The following is a 9,825-nucleotide window of genomic DNA, read 5'->3' on the forward strand; positions in this document are numbered from 1 at the left end:
ACTCAACGAAAGTGTTATCTTCTGAGGGATATGTGCACCGAGCATTACGAGAGCGCATATGTGGCATAACTTGCGCTTGCGTAAACTGTGGATTGCAAATATTTTTATTTTATTTATTTATTTATTTATTAATTTATAATACATATATCATTGTAACACAACTAAGCTTCTACTGGTTCTCAAAGCTTATGTACAATGTGATGAACAACTCCTGCAGATCAGTTTAATGTGACAAAGAATGATTTACAAGTTTTTTTTTTAAATTTGATAATTCCTGGCATTTTTACACACACTCGGTAGACGCTCACCACAGAAAGGATATCCATGGGCAACGTATTTTAAAAGGATTCGTCCTCAGAAAATTTTACGAACCACGTCGGAAACTGACTGAAGTTTTTGGAGCGTCTTAGTAGAATACGACTGCCATTGGCTGGTAAATGGCTAGGTAATGCGTACCATCGGTGCCTTGTGCACTGGGCATAAAATAGACCCCACAGTGGTTCACAGCCTCTTACCTAGCAACTCCTACCCCAACCTCCTCGTGGTACCAGCCGGGATACGAGCAACCTCGGGTGGAGATCGGGTAACCAACCCCGGTGGAAACCAAGGTCGTATGCTGACAGGGGGGGAGGGCTCCTTCGAGCTACGTTGGCCCTCCGGCGATACTGTGGGGTTGGTTGCGGGCTTTGCAAGCCTGAACCACTAAAAAAACCAAAGCAATGGACTCCGTAAGTAATAATAATAACTCTAATCGGAACAATCGGCAAAGACCCAGGCGACGAAAACGGACTAACGATTGGAAATTAGGAACATGGAACTGTCGGTCTCTAAATTTCCTCGGAAGTACCCACGTGCTTTCTAAAGAAGTGAAGAGCCGCAAGTTCGACATCGTAGCGCTGCAGGAGGTATGCTGGAAAGGAACGATGGTACGTACGTATAGAGATGGTCATACCATCTACCAGAGCTGCGGCAATACACACGAGCTGGGCACAGCTTTTATAGTGATGGGCGAGATGCAGAAGCGGGTGATCGGGTGGTGGCCGATCAACCCCCGAATGTGCAGATTAAGAATCAAGGGCCGATTCTTCAATATAAGCATAATTAACGTGCACAGCCCTCACCTCGGAAGTACCGATGATGACAAAGACGAATTCTACGCGCAGTTGGAGCGTGAATACGACCGCTGCCCAAGACATGATGTCAAAATTATCATCGGGGACTGTAATGCTCAGGTTGGTCAGGAGGAGGAATTCAAACCGGTGATTGGACGGTTCAGCGCTCACCCGCAAACGAACGAAAACGGCCTAAGACTTGTCGACTTCGCCGCCTCCAAGAACATGGCCATACGTAGTACCTTCTTCCAGCATAACCTCTACCATCGGTACACCTGGAGATCACCCAACCAGACAGAATCACAAATCGACCACGTTCTGATAGATGGTCGGCACTTTTCAGACATTATCGACGTCAGAACCTATCCGGGCGCTAACATTGATTCAGATCACTACCTAGTGATGGTAAGGACACGTCAAAAACTATCTGTTGTGAACAACATACGATACCGCCGCCCGCCACGGTATAATCTAGCGCGACTGAAGCAACCAGAGGTCGCCGAAAACTACGCGTTATCTCTCGAAACCGCGCTGCCGGAAGAGGGAGAGCTGGATGAAGCCCCTCTTGAAGACTGTTGGAATGCCGTGAAAACAGCCATTAGCAGCGTAGCGGAGAACGTCCTAGGCAGTGTGGCACCGAATCGACGTAACGAATGGTTTGACGAGGAATGCCAGCAGATATTGGATGAGAAGAACGCAGCGCGGGTACAAATGCTGCGTAGAGCCACCCGTCAGAATGTGGAGCGATACAAACAGAAGCGGAGGCAGCAAACTCGACTCTTCAAGGAAAAGAAGCGCCACCAAGAGGAGAAGGAGTGCGAAGAACTCGAACAGCTGTACCGCTTTCACGACACACGGAAGTTCTATCAGAAACTCAACGGATCTCGCAAAGGCTTCGTGCCGCGGGCCGAAATGTGCAGAGATAAAGATGGAGGTATCTTGACTGATAACCGTGCGGTGATCGAAAGGTGGAAGCAGCACTACGATGAACACCTGAATGGCGTGCAGACGGAAGACCATGATAGCGGAGGAAGTGACCACATTGGTGCAGCAAGCGACGAAGATGTGCCACCCCCATCGATAAGGGAAGTTAAAGAAGCCATCCAGCGGCTGAAGAACAACAAAGCAGCGGGAAAGGATGGCATTGGAGCGGAACTTATTAAAATGGGCCCGGACAAGCTGGCCGGCTGTCTGCATCAATTGATTGTCAAGATTTGGGATACGGAACGACTACCGGAGGAGTGGAAAGACAGGGTTATCTGCCCTATCTACAAGAAAGGTGATAAGCTGGATTGTGAGAACTACCGAGCCATCACTATCCTGAATGCCGCCTACAAAGTGCTGTCCCAAGTCCTCTTTCATCGACTATCGCCAATAGCCAATAGATTTGTGGGAAGTTACCAGGCCGGCTTCATGGAGGGTCGGTCTACAACAGACCAAATCTTCACCCTGCGGCAGATCCTCCAGAAGTGCCGCGAATTCCGAGTCCCCACGCACCACCTGTTCATCGATTTCAAAGCCGCATATGATAGCGTAAACCGACAAGAGCTATGGAAAATTTTGGACGAAAACGGCTTTCCGGGTAAGCTTACTAGACTTATCATGGCTACGATGGATGGGATCCAGTGCTGTGTGAGTATCTCGGGTGGATTGTCGGACCCATTCGAATCTCACAGGGGACTTCGACAAGGAGATGGTCTTTCCTGCCTGCTATTCAACATTGCGCTTGAAGGTGTTATAAGGCGAGCGGCGATCGAAATGCGGGGCACGATTTTCAATAAATCCAGTCAATTTATCTGCTTTGCTGACGACGTGGATGCTGTCGGCAGAACATTTGAGGCGGTGGAAGATCAGTACACCAGACTGAAACGCGAAGCAGAGAAGATTGGATTGCAGATAAATACGTCTAAAACGAAGTATATGCTGGCGGGCGGGACCGAGCGCGACAGGGCTCGCTTGGGCAGCACCGTGGTAATCGACGGGGATGAGTTCGAGGTAGTCGACGAGTTCGTATACCTTGGCTCGCTGGCAACAGAGGACAACAATACCAGCCGTGAGATTAAAAGACGTATTATCAGCGGAAGTCGGGCCTACTACGGACTCCACAAACACTTGCGGTCGAACAATCTGAGCCCCCGTACAAAGTGCACATTGTACAAAACGCTAATTAGACCGGTTGTCCTCTACGGGCACGAAACGTGGACATTGCTAGAAGAGGACCTACGAGCACTCGGAGTTTTCGAACGGCGGGTGCTAAGAACCATCTTTGGTGGAGTGCAAGAGAACGGTGTATGGAGGCGAAGAATGAACCACGAGCTCACGCGTCTCTACGGCGAACCAAGTATTCAGAAAGTGGTTAAAGCTGGACGGATACGTTGGGCAGGACATGTTGCTAGAATGCCGGACAACTATCCTGCAAAAATGGTTTTCGCATCAAATCCGGTAGGAACAAGACGAAGAGGGGCACAGCGAGCGAGGTGGCAAGACCAGGTGGAGCGAGATCTGGCGAGCACTGGGTGCCCGCGGAACTGGAGATCAGTTGCCATGGACCGAAACAGATGGAGAAATTATACTGCGCAGGCCTTGTCATAAGACGTTAGGCCAATTAAGTAAGTAAGTAAGTAGTAGAATACGAAACCTGAAAATAAAAAATAAGAAAACTTATCCAATTTAATTCTACTATGTGTATTTTATTCAATGACAGATACGTATTTCGCCTACGACTTGCAGGCTTCCTCAGTTCGAAAACAGACACTGAGGAAGCCTGCAAGTCGTAGGCGAAATACGTATCTGTCATTGAATAAAATACACATAGTAGAATTAAATTGGATAAGTTTTCTTATTTTTTTATTTTCAGGTTTTATTTTTATTTTCACGTCGGAAAGATCTTGTGTTATGTTACAATCAACATTCAAGCTGAGGCACTTTGGTTGGACAGAGATAGTCTTGACAATGATGAATCGTCAAGCGAAAATCGTGCTGAAACGAGCTCTTGTAGTCGATAATATTTCGCAGTAAACAAGACAGTAGTCCATAGTAATGGACAGAAGAATTAGACTGGATAACATGCCTATTACAAGTTCTTTTACGTAAGCTTGTTTCTTATGTTTTTGGCGTAGGACTACGTCTTTGTTTACTACACTGGGACTGGGTAGCACTTCGTGCAAACGAAAATAAAAGTGTAACGTTTGAATGAAAGATTTCAAGTGGTAATAACTACTAAACTACTGAACGAAACTGAACAATTTATATATCGTTGGTTAGATAAAATGAACAGCAATTTTATGGGGAAATAAGAGAGCAATTTTATGGAGGACATAAGAGGGGGGGGCTCCCATTTTTTATGATGAATCCTCTTATTAAGAGGAGGGGCTTCCATGCAAATAAAATACAAGTTTCCTGATAACTCGAGAACTAATCAAGCAAAACGAACCAAATTTGGCATGCGGGGGTTTTTGAAGGCAAAAATTTTCTCTATGATGTACTGAGACCCGTCTTTTAACAGGGGGGCTCCCATACAAATTAAATACAAATTTCCTCATAACTCGAGAGCTAATCAAGCAAATAGAAACAATTGACCAAACTCGTGTTTTTAGTCTTTTGACCTTGAAATGCGGTCAGGCATATAATAATATATTTTGAAACGATGGTTCTACAATTGATTAAGGGACGGTAAGGGAAAGTAATGAAGGATTTTTTTGGGAATGGAGGGGAAAGAGTGGAAAGGATGGGGGGGGGTTCAAAGGTAGCTTCGCATAATAAGTTGTCTTTGTGACTCCTACCTTTTGTCCAATGCTGGAAGATGCATGGGTCGAACCAAGCTATAATCTGAGATTATAACCGGATTTGAACCCACAACACCCGCCAGGGCATGTGGCTCGTTGGTACCCGTGTACCTATGAACCACAGAGGCGCTGGACAAAAGGAGTCTGCACAAACCCCATTAGCGGTATTGGTAAGCTGCCCAAGCAACAATGTGAGTTTCATTGTAGTCTTATGGCGGTTTTCATGAAAAATTTTGGTCTTAAATGCCATCATAAGACTGTTATAAAACCCAAATTGTTATTTTGGGTGTGAAAGTAAATTAGTGAAACTTGCTCGAAGCAAGAGACAGTGAATCGACGCCGCTAATTTATTTACTTGTTGCCATTCATGTCAAAAGAGAAGAAACATTCGAATGCCACATCGTATTTGCGATAAACGTACTTTGGCTTTAATGTTATTTGTAACCAATGGCCCTTTTAAAGGCCACAAGCGAATTGCAGTAAGATTATTGAAACATGTCAAGCTACGCATAATCATATTCAATACAATAATTTGTGGGCTGGTCATTCATTACTGTTTTATTCAACCTTAATGGTACACACAAGTGATTTTTAAAAGAAATCTTAAAGTCTCAATGGGTACATGCGTTGTACTTACGGACCCCCGTCCACGTATTTTCAAAGCCACCATAGCATTCAATGAAGAATTGAATCTGAATATTTCGCTCTTCTCTTTTAAACATTCACTTACGCAATGACACTTACAGATTCTTATAAACATACATATGCCAGAATTGCAGTTTACATTAGTCTTTGATCTAATGATCTGATATAGTCCTACGTCACCCTTTCGTACAACCCTTAGGGCTGTATATCTTGTAGTTTTATTAATTACCGAATAAGTTAAGTTGAAAACAGGATTTAGCATCATGCCTTTCGGTTTGTTGAATTTCACATAAGAAAAAAAATGTCCATGTGGACAAACAGGGGAGGGGTTGGGGTTGAGTCAATGTCCACGGTTGTCCACGAAGGGGGACGGGGGAGGGGGGCTGGAAATTGGTATTTTTATGTCCACGTGGTATCTGGATGGCCCCGTATTTTAATTTTCCCCCTCGAAACCAACGAAAATCCTTATAGTGGTATTGCAAAAACAATTTATCTAAGTAATCACAAAGTATAGACCTTTCCATTTGTATGTGTGGTGGTGTTTGAAAATGAGGCATCAGCTTTTTACCAAAATAAGGCAAATATCATGTATATAAACGCGTATTTCGTGTTCACTAGTGTGGGAGACAGGAGCTTGACCTGTCACAAAGCTCTAAGCAATGCTCACACAGGATAGAAATCGTTTTCTTGCCTACCTGCTTTGCCTCATTCTAGTTTCCTGCTACCTGCACACGGCATCCGCTTCAAAAGCTGAAAGTTTCCAACTTTAAAGCGGATTAAATCTCTGTTACTCTTGCTTTCGTACGATAAATCGTACGCAGGGATTCGTATTGTGTGTACACTGGCAAACAGTAACGAATTGCGAGTTGAAATGCATTGAAGAATGGCACGCACATATGCTTAATTTTTTTGTATGAATACAAAACAAACTCATTCGTACGCAGGGACTTTTCTACCTGCAAACAGGACAAATCAGGCGGGCGTCGATCGTAATATTTGGACAGCATTTTTGACATTTCTTAAATACATCGCACGTTCCTTTAGTTTAGACTTAGGAAATGCGAAAAATGCTTTATGGCTCGTAGAAAGCTGGATAGAATTGAAAACTACTGAGCCGGTCGGCGTGAAAATTTGTGAAAGGTTTTTGGGGCTGAGAAAGGTTTTTATGAAAGAGGGGGGGCTCCCACAAAAATGAAACACTAATTTCTGCATAACTTAAAAACTAAACAAGGAAATGGAACCAAATTTGGCATGTGGGAGTTTTTGGAGGTAAGAATTTTTTCTAATGGTGTACTGAGACCCCTCCCTTTTCTAAAAGGGGAGCTCCCATCTCCCATACAAATGAAATACAAATTTCCTCATAACTCGAGAACTAATCAAGCAGATGGAACCAAATTTAGCACGTGGGGGATTTTGGACGCATGAATTTATTTTATGATGGTTTGAGACCCCTCAACCCTGTGGTAGGGGAATACAATACAAATATAAGAGAATTTTTTCTCAAAACTCAAAAACTAATTGATTTCGAGAAGTTTTAGACTCTCCCATAAAACATTAGTCAATAACAAGACGCCAAAAACTATCTATAGTAACACTAGATGATAGGGGATGAGACGGTCGCAGGCCACGAGTGTTACCGGCGACCCTCCACTAACCACTATCCACTAATCTAGTTGTAAGAAATAACGACTTTTACACATTATTTCAACTTGATTAACTCGCGTTGGTTCAAATTAAATATCGATTGATCCAAACTAAATGTGTTTTTTATTCAACAAAAAACCCGTTTATTTAAACTTAAAAATTTAAATTGCAGTGCTGTCATTATTTGTTATCATCTAGGAATGTTTGTGGTCTATTCATCGTCCTAAGAGGAAATCTGAAACAAGAAACCCCTTGTAGGAAATATTGTTTGTCCTGGGTCATAATGGATAATACTCGGAGGTAGGTTCCCAACAGTATAAAATTCACCAAAGTTTTAATCAGATTTACTCACTGTTTTCAGCTTATGCAAGTTCAAGTGTTGAAGGATTACTCACTAGACCTATACAATCCCAATCCATTCGCCAGCGTATTTGAATTTGAACTCCAAGTGGTCGGATGAAGCATTCGTCAGTTCATCATGATGGTGATCGTCGGAAGCTGAGGTAAGGGTGGTCAATCGTCCACTTCCGGGTGGCCAAAAATACCGTACCGTACAAGCGCAATAAGCTGGGTGTTGTTGAGAAAATCCGATGTTTCCGAATGATTTGAAGGTGGATCAGGAGCCGAGGCAGTTCATTCGGGTCATCAGCAACAAGCTGGAGATTTTCCAGTTGCAGAATTGCATTTGGATTACAGTCAGATTAATTTGCGAGTGCTACGAGCCGATGTTCATGGTGAGGTTTTGGATTTAATTTGCGATGCGGAATATAACGGAATAACACGTAGTGCCAATCAATCTCGCATTTAGTTATAATTGGTTCGGTCATAATTTAGGTCATTAAAATTTTGGCTTTGTAAAATTGACCAACATAATTTAAGTGACTATTTATTATTTGTTACTAGCTGTCCCGACAAACTTCGTATTGCCACAAATTAACCTGTGTTGTACATAAATCATGAATCTCGGATGATCTTTGTCACAATATCGAGTTTTGCAAGCCCCCCAGGGGGCAGGGCTTCCGACGGTGGGTCACCGGCAACACTCGCGACCGTCTCGTCCTGAATGATCTAGTGTTACTATAGATAGTTTTTGGGGTCTTGTATTGACTAATGTTTTATGGAAGAGTCTCGAATTTCTCGAGTTCGATTAGTTTTTGAGTTTCGCAAAAATTTCTGTTTTATTTGTATGAGAGTCCATATCCCCTTACCACAGGGGTGAGAGGTCTCTAACTATCGTAAAATGAATTCAAGACTCCAAAATCTCCCACATGCCAAATTTGGTTCCATTTGATTGATTAGTTCTCGAGATAAGAGGACATTTGCATTTCATTTGTATGGAAGCCCACCCTCTTAAAGGGGAGATGGGCCATAACTCGCTTTCTAAAGAAGAGAGGGGTCTCAATTCACCATAGAAAAAAAATCTTGCGTCCAAAACCACTTACATGTCAAATTTGGTTCCATTTGCTTGATTAGTTCTCGAGTTATGAGGAAATTTGGTTTTCATTTGTATAGGAGCCCCCCCATCTTAAAGTGGGGAAATCCATAGAAAATATACCATAGAAAATATTATGCCTACAAAAACAACCACATGATAAATTTGGTTCCATTTGCTTGATTAGTTCTAGAGTTATGAGGAAATTTGTATTTCGTTTGTATGAGAGCCTTCCCTCTAAAAAAGGTAAGGGGTCCTAATTCATCATAGAAAAAATGGTTGCCTCCAAAAACACCCATATGCCAAATATGGTTCCATTTGCTTGATTAGTTCTCGAATTATGAGGAAATTTGTATTTTATTTGTGTAGAAGCACCCCCTCTTAAAGTTGGGAGGGGTCCTAATTCACCATATAAAATATTTTTGCCTCCAGAAACCTCCACATGCCAAATTTGATTCTATTTGCTTGATTAGTTCTCGAGTTATGAGGAAATTTGAATTTCATTTGTATAGGAGCCCCCCTCTTGAGGTGGGTAGGGGTCCCAATTCATCATAGAAAAAATTTTTGTCTCTAAAAACACCCACGTGCTAAATTTGGTTCCATTTGCTTGATTAGTTCTCGAGTTATGAGGAAATTTGAATGGAAGCCCCCCCTTTTAAAGAGGAGAGGAGTTATAATTCCCCTTATAATGAGGGGAGGGGTCTCAATTTACCATAGAATAAATTCTTGTCACCGAAAACACCCACATGCCAAATTTTGTTCTATTTGCTTGATTAGTTGTCGAGTTATGCAGAAATTTGTGTTTCATTTGTATGGGAGCCCCCCCTCTTAGTGGGGGGGAGGGGTTTCTAACCATCACTAAAACCTTTCCTGGCCCCCAAAAAACCTCTACATGCATATTTTCATGCCGATTGGTTCAGTAGTTTTCGATTCTATAAGGAACATACGGACGGACGGACAGATAGACAGACAGACAGACAGACAGACAGACAGACAGACAGACAGACAGACAGACAGACAGACAGACAGACAGACAGACAGACAGACAGACAGACAGACAGACAGACAGACAGACAGACAGACAGACAGACAGACAGACAGACAGACAGACAGACAGACAGACAGACAGACAGACAGACAGACAGACAGACAGACAGACAGACAGACAGACAGACAGACAGACAGACAGACAGACAGACAGACAGAC

This window comes from Sabethes cyaneus, chromosome 1 (assembly GCF_943734655.1).
Source record: "Sabethes cyaneus chromosome 1, idSabCyanKW18_F2, whole genome shotgun sequence".
Lineage (NCBI taxonomy): Eukaryota > Metazoa > Arthropoda > Insecta > Diptera > Culicidae > Sabethes > Sabethes cyaneus.